The following is a 19,573-nucleotide window of genomic DNA, read 5'->3' as shown; positions in this document are numbered from 1 at the left end:
TAAAGCCTCCAAAGTAAACAAAACTGCTGAGCACTTAACAGGCTAGTCCTTCGTCCTTGAGGACTTACCACCTAACAGAGGAACGAATGACGGAGCATGGGAACAACACAGAGTGATTCTGGTGCCTGCAAGTAGCTCTTTGCTCTGCACGCTGCTCTGGTTCACTCATTGTGACCTCTTGCAGAACAGTTAACAAGGGTAGGTCAAGGAGAGCTGGGACCAAACTGAGTGATAATTTTAAGCAGGAGATATTTAATTCCATACATTTCTTATTTGGATTTTATTTGAGCAGTATGCAGGAACAATAGATAAGTGGCTGAAAAAAGTATATTTTGTTAATGTGCTGTTGTGGGGAAATCTGGGATTTCCAAAACAAGACTGCATCATGTACATCTCTTCTGTGCTACAAAAAGATCCTTGGACTTTTTAAATCAGGAGGACTAAAGGGTAACCATGACATCTTTTTCCATTATTATTCAGAAAGCAGTATATACTTATTTTGATCTTCTAGAAATGTAAACAAAACACTCCTGTGCATTTCAAGACTTAGAAAGTGGAAAAGTATAAAATATCCACATTCGTGGAAGAGGTGGCATTATGGATCTTTTTTCTGGCACTCTGTGCTGCCAAAGCTGATGTAAGGAGATTTAAATCTATTTCTTTACTGTACCAGAAACTTATTTCAAACTCACATAGCCTTATTTTGTAATTAAATGTTTCAGAACTACTGATATTTATATTTGCATGTGATTAACTTTTAAAGCACTGTGTACAGGGTTTTTTGCTTTTAAACTAGCCTAGAGTCAATAAATATCTTTGCAGATGTCAATTTGGTTAGCAGTAAAGAGGTAAATAGAAACTAATGACATTCATCAAGCCTGTGGCATGAATGATTTATTGGACACAATCATTTAACACTTTCATAAAGTCAATACAAGGGAAAGAAACAGGTTTCTTATTATGGTAAACTGTATTTGTACTGTCAGCATGTAGTGATTTATGACAAACCTGTGGCCAGGATTAGGATATTATAAATGGGGGAAAATAGAAGGCTCATTAATTTTTTATACCCACAGGTAGAAGACATGCAGTGGGCTAATAGAGAACACACTCATCCAGCATCTGTCTGCAGCCTGCCCTGTAAAGCTGGAGAAAGAAAGAAAACCGTGAAGGGAGTGCCCTGCTGCTGGCACTGTGAACGCTGTGAGGGGTACCATTACCAGGTGGATGAATTCAACTGTGAACTGTGCCCCATTAATAAGAGACCAAATGCCAACCGTACAGACTGCCAGCTTATCCCTATAATCAAACTGGAGTGGCATTCTCCTTGGGCCATCGTGCCCGTCTTCATCGCTATTCTCGGTATAATTGCCACCACCTTTGTGATTGTGACATTTGTCCGCTACAATGACACACCGATCGTCAGGGCCTCTGGACGGGAGCTCAGTTATGTGCTCTTGACTGGGATTTTTCTCTGTTACTCGATTACTTTTTTAATGATTGCGACTCCTGATACAGTGGTCTGCTCGTTTCGAAGGATCTTTTTAGGACTTGGCATGTGCTTCAGCTATGCTGCCTTGCTCACCAAAACAAACAGGATTCACAGAATATTTGAACAAGGTAAAAAATCTGTCACAGCTCCCAAATTTATTAGTCCAGCTTCTCAGCTGGTGATCACTTTCAGCCTCATATCCATGCAGCTTATTGGCGTCTTCATCTGGTTTGCTATCGATCCACCACATATCATTGTAGACTATGGAGAGCAGAGGACACTTGAACCAGAAAATGCCAGGGGAGTTCTCAAATGTGACATTTCAGATCTTTCTCTCATTTGTTCCCTTGGATACAGTATTCTCTTGATGGTCACATGCACTGTTTATGCTATTAAAACAAGAGGGGTTCCAGAGACCTTCAACGAAGCAAAACCCATTGGATTTACTATGTATACAACCTGCATAATTTGGTTAGCTTTTATTCCAATCTTTTTTGGTACGGCCCAATCAGCAGAGAAGGTAAGTGATGATAAGTTAACAAACCAAATACTATCCTCTTTTTATTTTTGTCTCTGAATATTTATGACACAACAATATTTTCACTCTTACAAATGAGTGATTCTGAATGCTAGTTGCAAACAAACTCTAAGAATTCACAGATAATAAAATATATGATTCAAAAGGTAGGTTCCCTATATTTTAACAAAAGAAACTGATTGTGGTGTGGCTGGCATCGTAATGTTGACATTTTCTCAATATATCCTTGAATGACTGTTTCTTCTAACGTTTATTATTACACTTCAGCGATGTTCTAGCCTGTTACATGAAGCACTATAAATCTTTGTTATCATCCACAGATCTGATAGAAATGGTTGCATTTCAAAAATATAAGTAGATCGACTTACATTTGTCAAAAATAATGAAGAAGAATGCCTGGGCAGAATGAAAAGAATTACTTTTCTATCTGGTTGACACATATAACTAAAAAAAAAGAAAAAAAAGTATAGGAGGATTGAATGAATTATATGTAAAATCATATAAAGCATAATTCACTAATTATTATCTCAGAGCAAAAAGAAAATATTTTCCTGATCTTTAAATGAAAAATTGAACATTACATATTTAGGTATCTCTCATATCTTGTTCAGTTGTCATGGGCCTTTCCTGATATCAGTCATGGTGAGTAGTACAAAACATGTCAGACATTTGACTCTCCTTCTCTCAGTCCTAATGGGAAGGCAGAGGTAACCATTGGCTGTATGAGTTTTTGTCCAACTGATAGTGGTGAAAATGATGTTAGAACAATAAAACAAGCATCAGTCTTCAAAACTGCACATCTGCAAGATTTGGAAAATCTTAAAAATAGGAAAGTAAAGTCATCAGTCTTTTACATAAACTCTTTCGTCTTTTCTTCTATTAGGTGATTTTTGTAATGTTTTAAAATATACATTTTATTTAATTAATTTAACTGGAAAAGTCAACATGTCCACTTTTAATTGTGAAACAGTTCAACATGACTCTGGTTTAGAGGGCTCTCTGTCCTGCAGAATTAAATAAATCCGTATAGATTGACAAAATACTTGCTAATTCAAGCAGAGGGATCATATGGGGGAGAGTGTGACAGAAAAACATTTTCCTCACTAAAAATTGAAGTAAGCAGGCTTGCTGAATTGGATCAGGCTTGGTTTCCATGGTCTTTTGGCTTAAGTCAGGGGAAGTGAGTACCAAGGTAATGGCATATCATAGATAAAAAAACCTGTTTTGTAAAGTAAAGATAAAAAATCCTGTTTGATATAGGAAAAACCTGTTTAGGTTAATCATATTTAAATTATGACTTTTTTTTTTAATGTGTAGGCTTAAGTCAGAAAAAATCTTTGTTATATAACATGTGATACTTTTTGTATTAACATCCTGGGCCAGTCAATTTTATGGCAAGTAACTATAACAAAAGAAATGTATTTCTGAGTATTGAAACACAGAAAATATTGACTAACAACTATGAAATTAGTTTAGATTTACACCATTGGTTCACCTTTGCTCATACTAAAGGGTATGACCTCTAAATATGAGATTAATGAACACCTCTTTTGAATTTCTTTTATGAAACCCAAGACTGAAAACACAAATTACAGTAAATCACACAGCTTCTAACACTAAATTTCATTTGTTAGTCACCTTTTTTTTTTCTAAATGATTTGTTATTCTTCAGATAATGACTTTCATGAGAAAAAAAACCAAATTAATATGCTCATACAGTACCTGTGTAATTCAAATAATTATTTTCACAGTGCTTCTACTTTTTGCTGCAAGTAAAACCATGTTTCCACGCACTCTTAGAGACATCATCATAATAGCTCGTGTATTCACACAATTAAATTGCTTGTCTGAATTGGACAATAATGTACTAGTGCACACATATATACATTGTCTGAATAAACTCAGAGTTGCTTGTAGATTTCTCAGTTAATGCATAACACCAAAATCAGCATTTTGAAAACAAACTAATGTAGAATATCTTATTTGAGGTTAAGTATTGCAATAATTTTTGAAGATCAAAGAAATGTAAGAAATAAAAGAGAAAATAAATTTAAGCAGACTTTGGTAGATGCTTGCTCACTTAACAGTTGTTTTAGAATCCTGAAAATACTTTTTTAATAGCTTGAGTTTGTTCAGAGAGAGCAGAGCAATAAGCTGGGGAACTTAAATATTATTTAGAAGCAACAGTTCCTTTTTCAAAATGTTGACAGTTATAAAGTTCACATAGCACTCATTACAAGCCAGATGTACTTCCAACTAGCAGTTCATGGAACTACTTGCTTTAGACAGACTTCTGTTTCGATAACAAGTAGTTAAAATTTCTCAAAATGTTTTGAGGAACTTCTGTTTTCTTAAACATGAGTAGTGCTTACAAGAGCGCAAGTCATTATGCACTTTTTGAATGAGCAGTTGTATTTACTTAATTAACTATTCCCTGAACACAAATTAAGTAGAAAGTGTTTTGATGAGTTTTTATTTTTATATCACTGTTAGAATATTTCCACTTATAAACAAAAAATAGGACCGCTACTGCTAAAAGCAGGTGTCTAGATCCAAAACTGATAGATTGTCATGGAAAGGTCACCTTTACTTCTAGTGGCCTTGGGGTCAATTCCCAAAAGTGTAAATTTGCTAAGAGCTTCTGTGTAGGACCTAAAGGAGATAAGCCTGTACAGTCAGCACAAGTCCAGAAGCTGAGTGTCGGTGTCAGTGAAACTTCAAATACGTGTGATGAAGGATATGCAAATAAGCATAAGTATATTTCTGCAGGCAGACTGCAAGTCTTGCTCATATATTCTTGCTGTGAAGCACAGGATAGGAAACTCCTCTCTCTACTGTGCATATGAAGAACCTTGAGTCTCTAGCTGGTTAATACAGTTGAGTTAAATGCCTGAATTTGCAGGGTGTGACACATCCATAAGAGAAAACATGATAAAAGTCGAGGTAACTTGATGAGACTCAGTGGGAATATGTTGATATATAGTCTTGACATTTGTAAAATTTTTAACAGCCCCTTATAACAGATGTTGTTTCCACTCCTGTATATTATACCAGTTTATGTATAAGTTTAAAACCAGTATAAAATTGAGAAAAAAATAAAAATAATATATGACAATGGCTAATTAACAGAAAGTTAAAAGAGCAATCCAAAATAACCTTGAGCAACCTAAGTTTGGTGGCTTTTGTGGAACTCAAAGTTTATTGTTTATCTTTAATCTCAAGCATCAGAAAATTAAACCCCTGTGCTATTAAACGTGCCATTTTTAGATTGGCATTTGTACAGATGTTCTGCAGAGAATGATAAGAGCTTTGACTTTAAGTCTTGTGTGATTTTTTTCTGTCTAATTCATGATTTTGTCCATTTGTGATCAAGCCTGTTTTGACAGCTGCTGCGTTACGAAAGAAACCAACTACAAACAGATAAATTATTACAGTCCATCTTTGAACTGAGTGAAAAATGTATCCCTAAGACATAAAACACCAATTTTCTAACACTTGCATAAATTCCAGTGAGGTACTTCAGAGGCAAAAGAGTGAAATTCTGTGAGAAAGCATTCCATGAATGTAGCCTTCATTTATGTCATGCATGTGTACACAACAACACACTGTAAGTACTGGGATCATCTGGAATAGAGATGTCTGAAACGTCATGATGACTGTAATTCTGCAGAAAAAAAGATTGAAATTAGCTGAGTGATTAAAACATATGTTTGATGAACCCCTGGGTAAAATTAAATTGCAACAGCAGACTGCACAAAAACTGTCTGAGGATAGATGGCTGTCGAAAGTACATCCCTATTTGATAAACTGAACTATTTTAATTTCCTTCATTTTACCAGTTTGGACAGGTGAATGAATCATGTTCATTTACTGATCATAAAGACATCATTTGTTTTATTAATGTGGAAATACTCTGTTTTGAATAAGAATATACTTATTCCCATACTGTGAAAAAAAAAGAGGTTACACTTTCTGCTAAAGAAAGAGGACCATAGGAAATGCTGAATGATTTCTTCCTTCTTCTCCCATTGGAAGCAATTGCAAGGTGAAATCTAACAAGACAGATAAATGTTCATGTCTTTTCCAATTATTCTGAGAAATTTGATCTCTCTTTTCATAACTGCAGTAAAGACAAAACAAGTTGTAATATAGGATAGAAATCTGCCTGTAAATTATTATCCTTATGATCTTATTATTTCAGCTGTTTTAATCCTGGATATGCTAATCATGTGGGTCTTATGCTTCTATCCAGCTGTTTGTAACAGTAAAAGAAACTAGAAACACTTCAAAGAGTATCTCAATATTGATTGGACTTGTAAGCTACTGTTGTAGTTGTCAAGAGAAAGCTACTTAGTTTTCAGTGGGAGAGAGAGGTAGTTCCATCAGTCTAGTAAGAGATGCTCTTTAGCTTAAAAAAAAAAAAACAACAAAAAACAAAAAAAAAAACAAAAACACAAAACCAAAACAAAACTACTAGTGACAGTTCAGGTAGAGACCTCTTACTTCCCCCGCATTTCCACTAAATTCAGACAAATTGTCATTTTTGTGTGTCTATTTTATGAGTTCTTGGCTAATTGTGTTCATGTGACTGTAAGAAAAAAAAAGCATCTTGATGATGTCTCAGACCATGTTAATGAAGCAGACTGCACTGAGCCTTTTCTTCACCTCAAAGCATTCTCTTCTAATTCTGATCATATTCAGAGATTTAGCTCTGCAGGTAGTTGGTGCAGTACATATCACAGAAAAAAGTAAAGACATAACTTATCATGTAAGTATTTATTCCATTTTATAAAATAGTGTTTGGTTTGATTAAACCAGAATCTTTAGTGACAACACTGTGTATAGCATGAGGATTAATCTGAGGGATATTTAGAATAGTTTATAGTTTTAATTATTACTGGATCCAAAGTTAGGAGACTGCTGAAGAAATACTTCCTCCAGTTTGTCATTGTTGAAAAGTCAATTTCTGTGCTACTGCTGATTTTTTCACAATCTTTAGAACCTGTGAGGACCTGCAATTTTAAAACAAAAGTGTCAGTAGTTGAATTTTTGCATGCTTTGCAACATGGAAAATTGGATAAAATTCACCAGATTGTCTGATAGATAAATCCCTCCCTCTCACTGGAAAGTGTATTTTAAGAAAGGAGATGCTTTTTGTAATGTTTTGTCATTTCATGTTTTTTCCAAATGTAAATGTTTCATGAGATAAATTATTTCTAAATTTTATAATTTCTTATGATTTGTGACCTGATCCTCAACAGAAATTAGGACTTTGTTGTTCTGCTGTAGAAGCAGAGTGGGAAAAATATGTGAACAAGAGTATGACTGAGTTGCAATTTATTGCCTATTCGTCCTCTGGTCCTTTTTCCTCTGTGAGAGAACTGCCTTGGTCCCTGCTTATCCCTTTTCCCTTCAGCTGGTGAAGATATTCAGTGCAGTGTAGATCATGGACATTGCTCGGTCCACCCATTGGCTGAACAAATATAATGGCTGCAGCAGCCCGACAAATCTTTTCTTCCCTGCCCAGCCTTCTGTAAACTGGAGCTAGAGGACAGAGGGGTGGTCACACTTCTTTGATGTGTCTGCATAAATAGCTGTGTAAAAGGTACTCCCAAGGAGCAACCAGCTAAATGCAGTGATCTTATTTTCTTTCAAAAGCCACTTCATAGGAACCCATTCCACAAGTTGTTTCGTAGGAAAAGCTGCCCTGTTCCCACTAGAATCACAAGTGAAAATTACAGAAAAATATTATTAGCTAATAACTGAGATGAAAATGATGGATTGGTGCATGTAAAATATTGTGGGCATTTAGAAAGCTTTTTTTCAGTTCCAACCTTTTATGTCTCTTTCAGTTTAAAATTAATTTTAATCATTTTTGAAATTTAATCAGTTTTGAAATTGAAACAGGATAATTTCACAACTTTTAAACTGTTCCCACTTTTAAAAGTGAAAAATCTGTGAACTGACTGTTACCTGTAGCTCCAGACTTACATTTAAAGAAACATTTATCAAAACATTTCTGACCACTTTTAGGACAAGTATTGACTTTCTTAGAAATTCAGTTGTACTATAGTGTAATTATCCAAACTGCTTTAGATTAGCTAAGGAATCAGAAGGGATTACTGTAGTCAGCCAAGTTAATATTTTGTGCAAGAGGATCTCTTGAGCTCTTTTCACTTAGATGCCGTTCAGGTTCATTTTGATAATTTAAGATCACAAGCATTCTTTCTGGGGTGGTCATCCGCTCCCTTGTCTAGTAGCTTTGCTCCTGAAGTGAATGATTAGAGGAAAAAGTGGCAAAGCTCCTAAATTCTTTCAAGTTCTTCTGAAGTGAAATGCATCTGCAAAGGTTTTCTGAAATCCCCTTGTACTGAAGAAAAAAGGTCCCTCTGCTTCTGCCGGCTCATAACCTGTAGGTGTGACCTGCCTGCTTAAAGTGCATGAAAGCTAGAGGGAAGATTTATTTCAGCCTGTGCTACCCACTCAACAAAAATCTTATAGAGGGCTGAATGCAGCTACTTTTTAAAATTCTAGCCCTTGTTTAGATTTTTAGGTATTCAGGATAGCGTGTACTCAAGTTTCAAAAAGTGTTCTTGCTGAATGAAGGACTTTGTGCAAAGCTACTGCATACATAATTTTACAGACTCAACTTTACTATTTTAAGATATGCCTACAGTCTTTAGGTTATAGTTTCATTTCTCCATTTACTTTAATATTAATTAAGCCCCTAGCATTTAAAATTTGTACACTGAACACAGATTTTAATTATATCGTTAGTAGGAGGTACCAGAAACAGAGAAAATGCCAGCTTCTCTAGGAAAGTAGTGGATTTTTTTTAATAAAATATAAAGCCTTTTTTTTCAGTTCAGTGAGGCACTCATGTGCACCTGAAGGTTGTATACCCTGTTCTTTTCTGCGTGGTTGCATGTCTGTTCCGGTATGAGCATTGAGCTGGCGTACCTAGTTGTGTACATTGAAGAGATGTGCACCTGTCACGTAATGGAAAACATGAGCATTTTGATTGTATGACATGTTTGCTTCTAGCTCCATTATGAATGGTAGCTCCAGGGTCTTTGGGAAAGGCGGAGACAGGAAAGACCTGCCAGAAAAATTAAATTAGCCTGTGATCTGCTTCGTGCCCTATCCTGGGGAATGTCAGAAAGTTGTTAACAGGTACACAAAGAAGGAATGCTTGTCAGAGAACTTTAAATAGACCTTTTTGCCGACTTGGTGGCTTCTGTGGTAAGTACCTAATTCTAACTGAGAAGCAGAAACAATTTTATGGAGCACAGATGACTAACTAACTCTGGCATCTTCATCTACTTTGGAGAAGAGTAATCAGTAATTGCAGAGGGCAGTTCAGGAAAGATCAGATGTTTCACAGATGTAATCTGGAGAAAAAAATTATGCCTTATCTACTGTATTTCTAGAAATCAGATTCACCTCAGAAAAATGTTGATCTTTTGGCTCTGATTTGTTCAGTGACAAAGATCTGATTGTCTTCAATAAGTGCAGTTAAAGAGAAATCCTTCCAGTTGTATTACATGATCTTTGCACAGTGAGAAAGAGATTGCCTTTTTGTATTAAGATGCTGTAAACTTTCACAGTTGCATTTCATCTACAAGTGTAACAAGAGATGGGGTCCTCTATGTCATTATTATGCACAGAACAGCATCTAAGTCACTGATGATTTTGCATAAAAACAAAAAGCAGATAATACATCTTACAATTTAATGTTTCATGTCCTGATGTTCAGGCACTGACAGCTTGTGCCCAGCCACACTGCATCTGAAGAGGACCACAAACAGTTAATTAAAAGCAAACATATTTCCCTTGACCAATTGCAAGCCTCTCTGTATGAGGCAAGAATGGATTTGGAGATTCAAGGGATGCACATAAAATGTTACATCATGGGACCTTATAAAAAAAATGATTGAAACAAATGCAGCTCCTGCATTTTTTTTTTTAATTATTCAGTACAGTCCATTATTCTGAATTCAAAATGAAGGGATATGTAGCAACTTTTGGACTCATCCTCACAGAAGTATATGTGCCTACAAACTCATGCAAGTTTCCATTTCAGACTCAAATCTGGTCTCAGACTGAGATCGAAGCAGGCTTATATGTTACTGATCAGGGAATCTTTCAGTGAGTAACTCTGGTGCTGTCCTGTGGCCTGACAGAACCCCATTCCTTTCAGCCATCGCTTCAAAACAATGAAGTGACTTGCACTTTATAAATTCTTTGGTTCCTGGGGCAATGGAAGGGCTGGCTGGATTACTTTGGATAAAGCAAAATTACTGATAACACAAACTCTATAGAAAATATCTGTAAACAAATTTACCACTTACAGAAAAATGGAGTGGAATATGTTTGTAAATATACAGGAAGAGGGGTTATTTTCAGTTAAGAATGATATGATAAACCCACATACTGTGAAAAAGTATGTCTATGGGTAATAGAAAGTTAATCGCAGCTATCTTTTATACTTTCGCTCTTGTTAAAAGTACAAAATCTTTAAATAGAACACTGTTTAGAAATTAGGTTGGAACTCTTTCTGGGAAGGTCTTGTGGGACTTCTTGTGCTTGCTAGCTCCTGCCAAGTTGGAAGCGGTACAAAAATAGCCTTCTTTGTAGCTTTAACAGTGCTTTTACCTTACTGAGAACAAGTAAACACACATATGAAAGACATAAGAAACAAATTAAAAAGGCTTTTAGCTTAGCTTTTAGTAGATATTCAGCTTCTCATCTTTCTTGTCTCCTACTACAATAATTCCAGTTTTGTATAGGTTTCATAACACTATCAAGATTTTAATCTGACAAATATGATAAAATGCTGTGGACTGGTAATTTGCCATGTGTAGCCTGAGCCTTAGTAACAACACATGTACAAGCTCATCACATACCACATCTGGAACTTGACTCATGTTCAGCACCTAATCAAAGCAACATTACCCTGTTTTTCCCTTAGACTAGTAACACTTTCAAGGACAATTATAGTGACTCAACTAAAGTGTTAGTTACGTAAAAAACAGTAAGTTGATCTGTGTTTCAGACCTTTGTTACCATTCTGTTGTTTAAGAATCGTCATAGTTTGTGTAGCTGACAATATGCCATTAAGTTGGACATCCAATAAAAATAAAAGATCCAGACCAGAAATCTAATTAGATATAAACCCAGTAAAATGTGTAACAGATTTGATAAATACAGTAAAAGCCTAAAATTCCACGCAAGGAACAGTGAATGAACAATTCATATCTCTCAAAGATGGAAATACCAGGATCCAGAAAATGATGGCAGTCAGATTTCACACAGATTATTGAGCTTTATGCATCTCTTAAAATGCAAAACTAAATCTGGTATGAGAATAAATCTTTAATTGGAATATGCATGTAAGTGTGTGTACACAAATATACAATTTTACATAACTGTAAGCTCTTTCTTACAGGGAACCAGAATAGTTTAAAAGGCCGAGCAAAAGCAATAATTTCAATAGATGTATGCCCACCTTCCACAAAACAAATACATACAAATACATACACATCTATTTTTTCTAAAACCTATTTTTCTTGCATTTTATAGTACATCTTCATAAGAATGGTTAAAATGACAACAGAGAGATCCATATGAGCTAAGCCAAGAGTTTACCAGAAACATGACCCTAGTAGAACTGTCAAATGATTGTTTTCATGGTGATTATCAAGGTCATGTTTACTTGATCTTTTGAAATGTATGGATGGGATTAAAGTGATGTTATCAGGCTCACTGATAGAACTCATGACACAGCACCTGCATAAATCTGTTACAGAAAACATCCTCTCTACCACAGTACAATAAGAACAGTTGAACAACGAAGGGAAGAAAGGCACAGGAATTCATTGTCCTTTTTTTAGCTCCACTGAACTCAGATAGAATAGCAGCAGATATTCACAAGTATTGTGAATGCCATTCAATCAGGTACTGCACAACATTTCCCAATTACAAAACAGCAAGGTCAGAAAGAGATTAGAAGAGAAGCAGGAAACTACTTAGAAGACAGTGTTCAATAGCAAATATAGAAAAAGATTTTTAGCTTTGAAGCTCAGGAACACATGACATTTTGCAAGTGTCTTTTCTAGTAAGCTACCACTTGTAATTGAGTGAGGTATAGCAGAAGAGCTCACAGCAGGCAAAGCATCTATCTCCTAATCTAGTCATCAAAGAGACACAGGCAAACCAATGTGGCATGATACAGAAATTGGTCCCAAAGCCCAAAACTGCTTTTCAGATGGTGTCTGCAAGGGAATTGTTTGCACCATATGTTTTCCTTAAGAGCTGATCTACTGAAATGGTGCTTTAGAAGGAGAAGTCCTACACATCCAGTGCAAATTATGGTACAGTCTGAAGCAGCTTCCTCCAGAACACATCATCTTCTATCTTTTTGAGCCATCACACTGCATAAAATTTTGTTGAGCTACAAAGATAGCATATCTCCATCAAGACTGCCAGATTTCCAAGTTGGAATTTGCCTTGTCAATGGGGCTTGTAATTTCTTTGTTTCCAACCACCACCAAAGCCGTAACCGTTGTCCGTATCAACCTTCATTTTTTGCTACTGTTTACATCCTTCTCTCCCGTTTGCCTGTTTGTTTACTTCAAAATTTGTCCAAGACAGAACATTCATTCAAACCAGTGCCACTTTCCTTCCATGATATCCAAAATAGTAGTTCTTGTCTGTCTGACTTATTACTTAGATCCTGCACTTATCCCTGTGTCCCATCCTCCTTTCCCTTATTGACACTGATGTCAGCTTTTTATTAGTGGTGTGTGTTATTATCACTATTAAACTTAGCAAAACTTTATTCTGACCTCTCTGTACAAAATGCTTGCTTCCTTCCTCTTCTCTTCTCTTCTCTTCTCTTCTCTTCTCTTCTCTTCTCTTCTCTTCTCTTCTCTTCTCTTCTCTTCTCTTCTCTTCTCTTCTCTTCTCTTCTCTTCTCTTCTCTTCTCTTCTCTTCTCTTCTCTTCTCTTCTCTTCTCTTCTCTTCTCTTCTCTTCTCTTCTCTTCTCTTCTCTTCTCTTCTCTTCTCTTCTCTTCTCTTCTCTTCTCTTCTCTTCTCTTCTCTTCTCTTCTCTTCTCTTCTCTTCTCTTCTCTTCTCTTCTCTTCTCTTCTCTTCTCTTCTCTTTCTTTCTTTCTTTCTTTTGTTTCTTTCTTTTCTTTCTTTTGTTTCTTTCGTTCTTTTCTTTCTTTCTTTCTTTCTTTCTTTCTTTCTTTTCTTTTCTTTTCTTTCTTTCTTTTTCTTTCCATCTGACTACATCCAGTATTCTCAAATCTATCCAAGTTTCAGTTCTTTCGTTTCGTGTTCCATTTCTGAACGATTCAGGTAAAGCCAAAGTCCAGTTCAACTGAGTGAGAGCTTTGCCAACCATATCAATAAACCTTTGGTGCCACTGCTCCAACTGCTGTTATCTTTTCCTTTAATCCTTCTTCTGTATGCAACCCATCTATTTTCCAAGCTACTAGGAGCTTTTCTAAAGGGATCTGTGGAAGTAAAATTTTGCACATCAGTGTTATACAAGAATATGACTGGGGAATTGGACATTGTATTTTTCATTGTTTATCTAAAACAAAAGTCATATATGACTAGGCTTTGTCTTGAGCTGACTATCCTGTACTTCTGTGTAGTTTTAACAAACAGCTCTGTATGTGTTTGAATTCTCCTGTGCACAAGGAGAATGGTATAAAAATACACAGCAGGCAGGTCTGGTTTTCTAAACATCCAAAACAGGAAAAATGGTAAATACATTGTGTCCTTAAATGGTGTCAGAAATTGCTTTACTGCTATGGTAGAAGTTTGTAAGCACAAGGAAGACAAAGATGTAGGAAAGAGAAATAAGAGGTGTGCTTCTTCCTGTCTCCTAGGCAGGGTTGTAAGATTTAGATCTCGTTGACTGACTGTTTCCTTTGTTGGCCTTTATCTCTGTACCTGTGTAGCTCTGTCTGGTACTTGGGCAGGTTTCATGCTAGACTGTGGGCTAGAGGGGAGCACTGTGAGCTGGCATTGCTCCAGCTGCACTTGGTTTGAGAAGGTAGTTTAGAGACAGGCATTTCAGTATCACAGACAGGCATTTTAGCATTTGGCTATATCCATTTTCTCTCAAGGTCACCAGAATGCTCAAGGAAATGGCAAAACTGCAGTTGAACAGGCCTCTTCTGTATGACATCAATTAATGTGATTTCTACACCTGTCTGCTGGAAAAAGTTTGTTTTATTTCAAAACATTTGACAGTAGGCTGAAGATCTGCTCTGGACAGATTTTTTTTTTTTTTAATTGCAACAAAGATATTTTTAAGTGCTGTCAGTTTCATCTCACAGAAAGTACTAGCAACTTGTAGAACACTTTGACTATAAGTCTAATTGATAATTTCTGTCTCTTATACATGATTTAAGAAAAAGCTTTTGTAAAATAATGCTGGATTTTTTTAGCTACAGAATGAGAAGGATAGAGCCTGATTTTAATTGTCATCCAAATACTAACACAAGCCCTTTGGGCCTCTTTGCCCATGGATGAACACAGATATTACTCTTAATGCTAAAGAAGTTGTGCACACACATTGACAGAAGACTAGACCCTTATGGTTGGGAAATGAAACCATGGGCACCTCTCCAACACATATAATGCCTCAGAGTCAATGTGGAAACCTATTTTTACTACAGTTAGCTCTACCATGCTGTTTAAAATGGCAGAGTGTAAGCAAGTAACTTAGATCTAATCTGTCAGGTTAGACAGAAGTGATGTGTTTCAGAGCACTAGTGTGCTTATTTTCTCAGTGATTTTTTTGATTATTATTCTGGTAAACAATCGTCTCTTCCTCCTACAAAGCCATCCACTTGGGTTAAGGATATTTCACAGATCTTCCACACTCTATGCTGTATTGACTGCTCGTTGAAATAGTTTTTTCAATACATTCAGAATTCCTATCTCTCTCTCCCTTTTTTTCCTTAACCAAGACCTCTTTCACTTATTTTGAAGAATCACATGCTTTTTCCTCAGAGGTTTAAATGTGTGTGTTGTCTTATTCAGATGATGACTGCATTTTCCTCACAATCTAATCAAAATATGTGAATGATAACTGTTTTAAAAAAGAAAAAAAAAAAGAAAAGAAAACCTGCTGTTGTTTCATAAAAGCTTAAGAACCTATATTTGTCAAAGAACATTAGGGGAACTAGAGTACATGTAATTTTCAAAGACGGGTCTTGTTTCTTCACATACACAAGTCACCCCCTGTTGCAGTGCATTAAAAATTCACTGGTCTGCAGTTTCAGAGATCATGACTACTTATTTCGGATGAATAAACAACTGTCTACTAGGAGATATATGTATTTCGCAGATACAGAACAAATGATGAGGAAATGTTTTAACAAGTAGTGGATTGGTTGTGTTTAGGAACAGTTCTGGAGAGCAGGCTGGAGAGGAGCTTAAGGAAAAGAACTAGTGAATTGGAAAGGCTAGAGGTCTGAAATTTTAATATGCCCAAAATATTCTGCTGTAAATCCAGCCACATAGCACTTGATTTCCTAATCCTGACAATTTTGTATCTAGTAAATACATACAGTTCATGCAAAGTCCAGCCCCTTAATGTTGTGTTTATTTTTTGACTCAATATGCACAAAATACATCTTTCCTCATCTTTGTTACATATATTCAATCATCCTCTAAGATTACCAAACGACTTTGAGAAAAAACAAAATGTCCAGTAGCTGTTCTGGAAAGTTTACAGAGGCAGCAAGTTTCTGTTTTCACTGAACAACCTTCCTGGATATTTTTTCTGTGTAATGTGAATGAATTACTAGCTAAAGATTATCATGAGAGGACTTCTAGGACTGTGCACAGGGAGAAAGTTTTAGAAATGGCTTACTGTTTTATTTCTGTGTTCTGCTTTGAATATGTAGATAAGGAGAAACTAGCTGTCAGTAGATGGAAAATTATGTGCGGGAATATTGAATAAAATCTCAACAAATGACATTTGGGTCACTTATAATATTGATTAAGGTGGATAGGACATTTGTTGGAATCATTGTCTTGAATGTTTACTGTTTGGACAGACTTTCACTTGGTTACCGTACAGAAAATGCTACTGCTTTGTACATAGGTCCTGATTATTACTACATGGGCATCATGCATGCTGTACATCAAGAACCAGAATAGAGTAGAAGAGAAGAGAATAGTATACACTAGAATAGAATAGAATAGAATAGAATAGAATAGAATAGAATAGAATAGAATAATTCTAGTTGGAAGAGACCTACAATGGTCCAACTGCCTGGCTGCTTCAGGGCCAAATTCAAATGTATACCTCTGGAGACTCAGCAAGATATTGAAATTGTTTTGGTACCATGAAGCCCAATGGAACAGGTCAGCACATCAACTAAAAAGGATTCAATTCATTAGTAGGAAGTGTGGAGTTCCTTCTGCTTATGTACTATTTCATATCACGCAGGATATTTCAAAGGAGGCAAAGAGCCACATCTGCTGTACTGGATTATTTGATGAAACTACATCAGATACTTTGTTCAATTTTTCTATTTCTACTTTCAGTTAATTTTTATAGTAAATGAATTTTCCATTTTCCTCAGAGTAAAATCTATGCAACTTGACAAAGATACAAAAAAAAAAAAAAACAAACCCTATATAAATGTGGTGTTTTCATAACTGAAACTTTTTGTGCAAGCTTAATTTTGGCACTCTGGAACACATAGATTCTGTAATTTCCAAAGTAGCTTCCTCTTCAATTGTGCTAAAGAATGCATATGAAAGAGCAGAAAACATCAGTTTGTGTTCTTTCTTGAGTATACGTGCTATTCAATCTAACATTTTGGATATGAAAAACCCCAAAATGAAGCACAGTAGGAGAAGAGAAAGGATTGACTAGCTGCATGGAGGGATCATATACTATAAATTCTGAAGGGAGTGGGTAAGGTGTGTATGGTCTCTTATGACACACTGATGACAGAAACGTCTGAAAAACTTATTATTGACTTGGATGATCCTTTTTCATATGAGAAAAGATTATCCTATGCTTTAGGAGGTTGCTGTGTTCCAGTGAACTCATGATAAGTATGGTTACTTGCAAAACAGGATAGAACACATGACTCATAAGCTGACCAGAGGAGATATTTCTACACAGCACTTCGAGCAGCTTGTAGTACCCTTGAGAGGAGCACTCAAGGAAAAGACCAGGAGACACTACTGAGTGTGGACCTCAGTGTGTCCCTACAGCATGGTCCATCGCTGCCATATGTCTCTGCAATTACAGCACTGTCCTGTGGTCAATGAAACCTTCATACAGTTATGCTGCTTACTGCAAGATCACATGAAATTTTCTGAGCTTGGGCTATCTTTTACAGAAATATGGGTGTCTGAAGATGAACTACAGATCTTCCACTACTGGTAACATGGAAGAACAAATTAAATTAGTGAGCGTAGTAGGCCTAAGTCCTACCATCCTTTTTTAAGATCAGTGTAAAAATGTCCACAGTAGTCCTCAATGGTGGTAAACAACTTTTCCGGGGAATACTGTGTCCTCTGAGATGCAGAGTACTCTGAACTGGCACAGTGTTGATCACCTGGGTTAGAACACTGAACTTTGTACCAGACATTGTCCGATTATTAACATGAAATCTTTGTAGAGAAAGGAAAGATTTTTTGTAAAACAATGGAAGAAAAATAAAAGAAAAAATCAGGGAAGACCTATATACAAGACTTACTGGCTATGTCTTTAGTGCTGAATAAAGCTGGACACCGGGTGCCCACCAAAGCTGCTCTCCTCAGCTGGACAGGGGAAAGAAAATATAACAAAAGCTTGTGGGTTGAGATAAGGACAGGGACATCACTGAGCAATGACCATCATGGACAAAACAGACTCACTTGGGGAAACTAATTTAATTTATTACCAGTCAAATCAGAGTGGGGTAATAAGACAGAAAAAATAAATCTTAAAACACCTTCCCCCCACCCCTCCCTTCTTCCCAGGCTCAACTGTGCTCCCAGTTTTCTCTAGCTTTCCACCCCCAGCAGTGCAGGGGGATGGGGAATGGGGATTGAAATAATTTCACCACATGTTGTCTCTGCCGCTCCTTCGTCTTCACACTCTTAGCCTCCTCCAGCGTTGGGTCCCTCCCATGGCAGACTGTCCTCCACAAACTTCTCCAATGTGAGTCCTTCCCATGGATGCAGTTTTTCAGGAGCTGCTCCAGTGTGGGTCACTTCCACAGGGTGCAGTCCTTCAGGAACAGACTGCTCCAGCATTGGTCCCCCACGGGATCACAAGTCCTGCCAGCAAACCTGCTACAGTGAGAGCTCCTCTCTCTGTGGGTTCACTGGTAAAACAACAATATCTAACAACAGTTATGAGGTAAAAGGATGCCACCATCTGTTCTGTCTCTGGTATCTCCATTTGACTTAATTTGCTTTTCTTTCAAGGGACTGAAAATAAAATACATGATTCAGTAATAAATAAAATATTTATTAGTAAAAAAATGGTGTATATTGTTCACTTTTTTTTTTAATGACCAAAACAAAAATAAATACATTTGGTTCAATCCCAAACAATTTTTAAATGATGTTTTATTTGCCAGACCAGAGGAAACAAATATATCATTAATTTAACTTCACTGTCTGTCTTCGTGGCAGTGCTGTGCACAATATTCTACAGTAGCCTCACGGGAAACAGCCTTTGGCTACAATCACTTGTAAATGGAAACTGATGACCAGCATAGAAAAAACGCATAGTTCCTTTCCCAGGAGAAAAAGAATATCTCAAGATATTTCCACTGAAATTATTGTTGTCCTTGAATCTGTTAGTGACATTAAAAAATAAGGCAATAGTCTTTTTTTATTGGTTATTCTGTGCAAAATTCAGTGCAGTCCTCCCCAAATACAGAGAGGCAAGGCAGCTACTCATTGGCCCACAACTCCACCTGATGCTTGCAAGCAGTTGTGCACCTGCATTCCCAGAGAGTTAGGTATAGCTTCATGATTGAATGTCCAGATGTACTTCAATATAAAAATACAGAATGGGTCCTCAGCTGCAGTGAACTTTGTAGATTTTTCTGGTGTGGTAGGAACTTTTGTCTATCCAAGAGAGGCAAGGCAGCTACTCATTGGCCCACAACTCCACCTGATGCTTGCAAGCAGTTGTGCACCTGCATTCCCAGAGAGTTAGGTATAGCTTCATGATTGAATGTCCAGATGTACTTCAATATAAAAATACAGAATGGGTCCTCAGCTGCAGTGAACTTTGTAGATTTTTCTGGTGTGGTAGGAACTTTTGTCTATCCAAGGGTAAGTATTTTGCTTTTATAATATATGTAGCACCTAAAAGCAGAGGACTGAGAGGCTAATCTCTGAGTGCCAGTACCCATCACGTGGTCTTTTATACACCCACAAAGGTGTGGAGGTAGGTCCCAAAAGAATTAATAATTTTGCAGATACACAGATAAGCCTGCACACAAATCTGTCAGAGACTAACAATATTAAAAATTAATTGCGTGACTGTGACCT

At 36.5% G+C, this 19,573-nt stretch overlaps 1 pseudogene across 1 annotated transcript; it reads left to right on the top strand.

Annotated features, from left to right (window-relative positions):
• The first annotated feature begins 1,034 nt into the window (after window positions 1–1,034).
• On the top strand, window positions 1,035–2,012 carry LOC104468141 (annotated as a pseudogene). Its single transcript, XR_727616.1, has one exon. The product of XR_727616.1 is annotated as a metabotropic glutamate receptor 8 pseudogene (transcript).
• Window positions 2,013–19,573: the final 17,561 nt, after the last annotated feature.

Source organism: Pterocles gutturalis, unplaced genomic scaffold (assembly GCF_000699245.1).
Source record: "Pterocles gutturalis isolate BGI_N339 unplaced genomic scaffold, ASM69924v1 scaffold16104, whole genome shotgun sequence".
Lineage (NCBI taxonomy): Eukaryota > Metazoa > Chordata > Aves > Pterocliformes > Pteroclidae > Pterocles > Pterocles gutturalis.
This window is presented reverse-complemented; position numbering and strand designations above follow the sequence as displayed.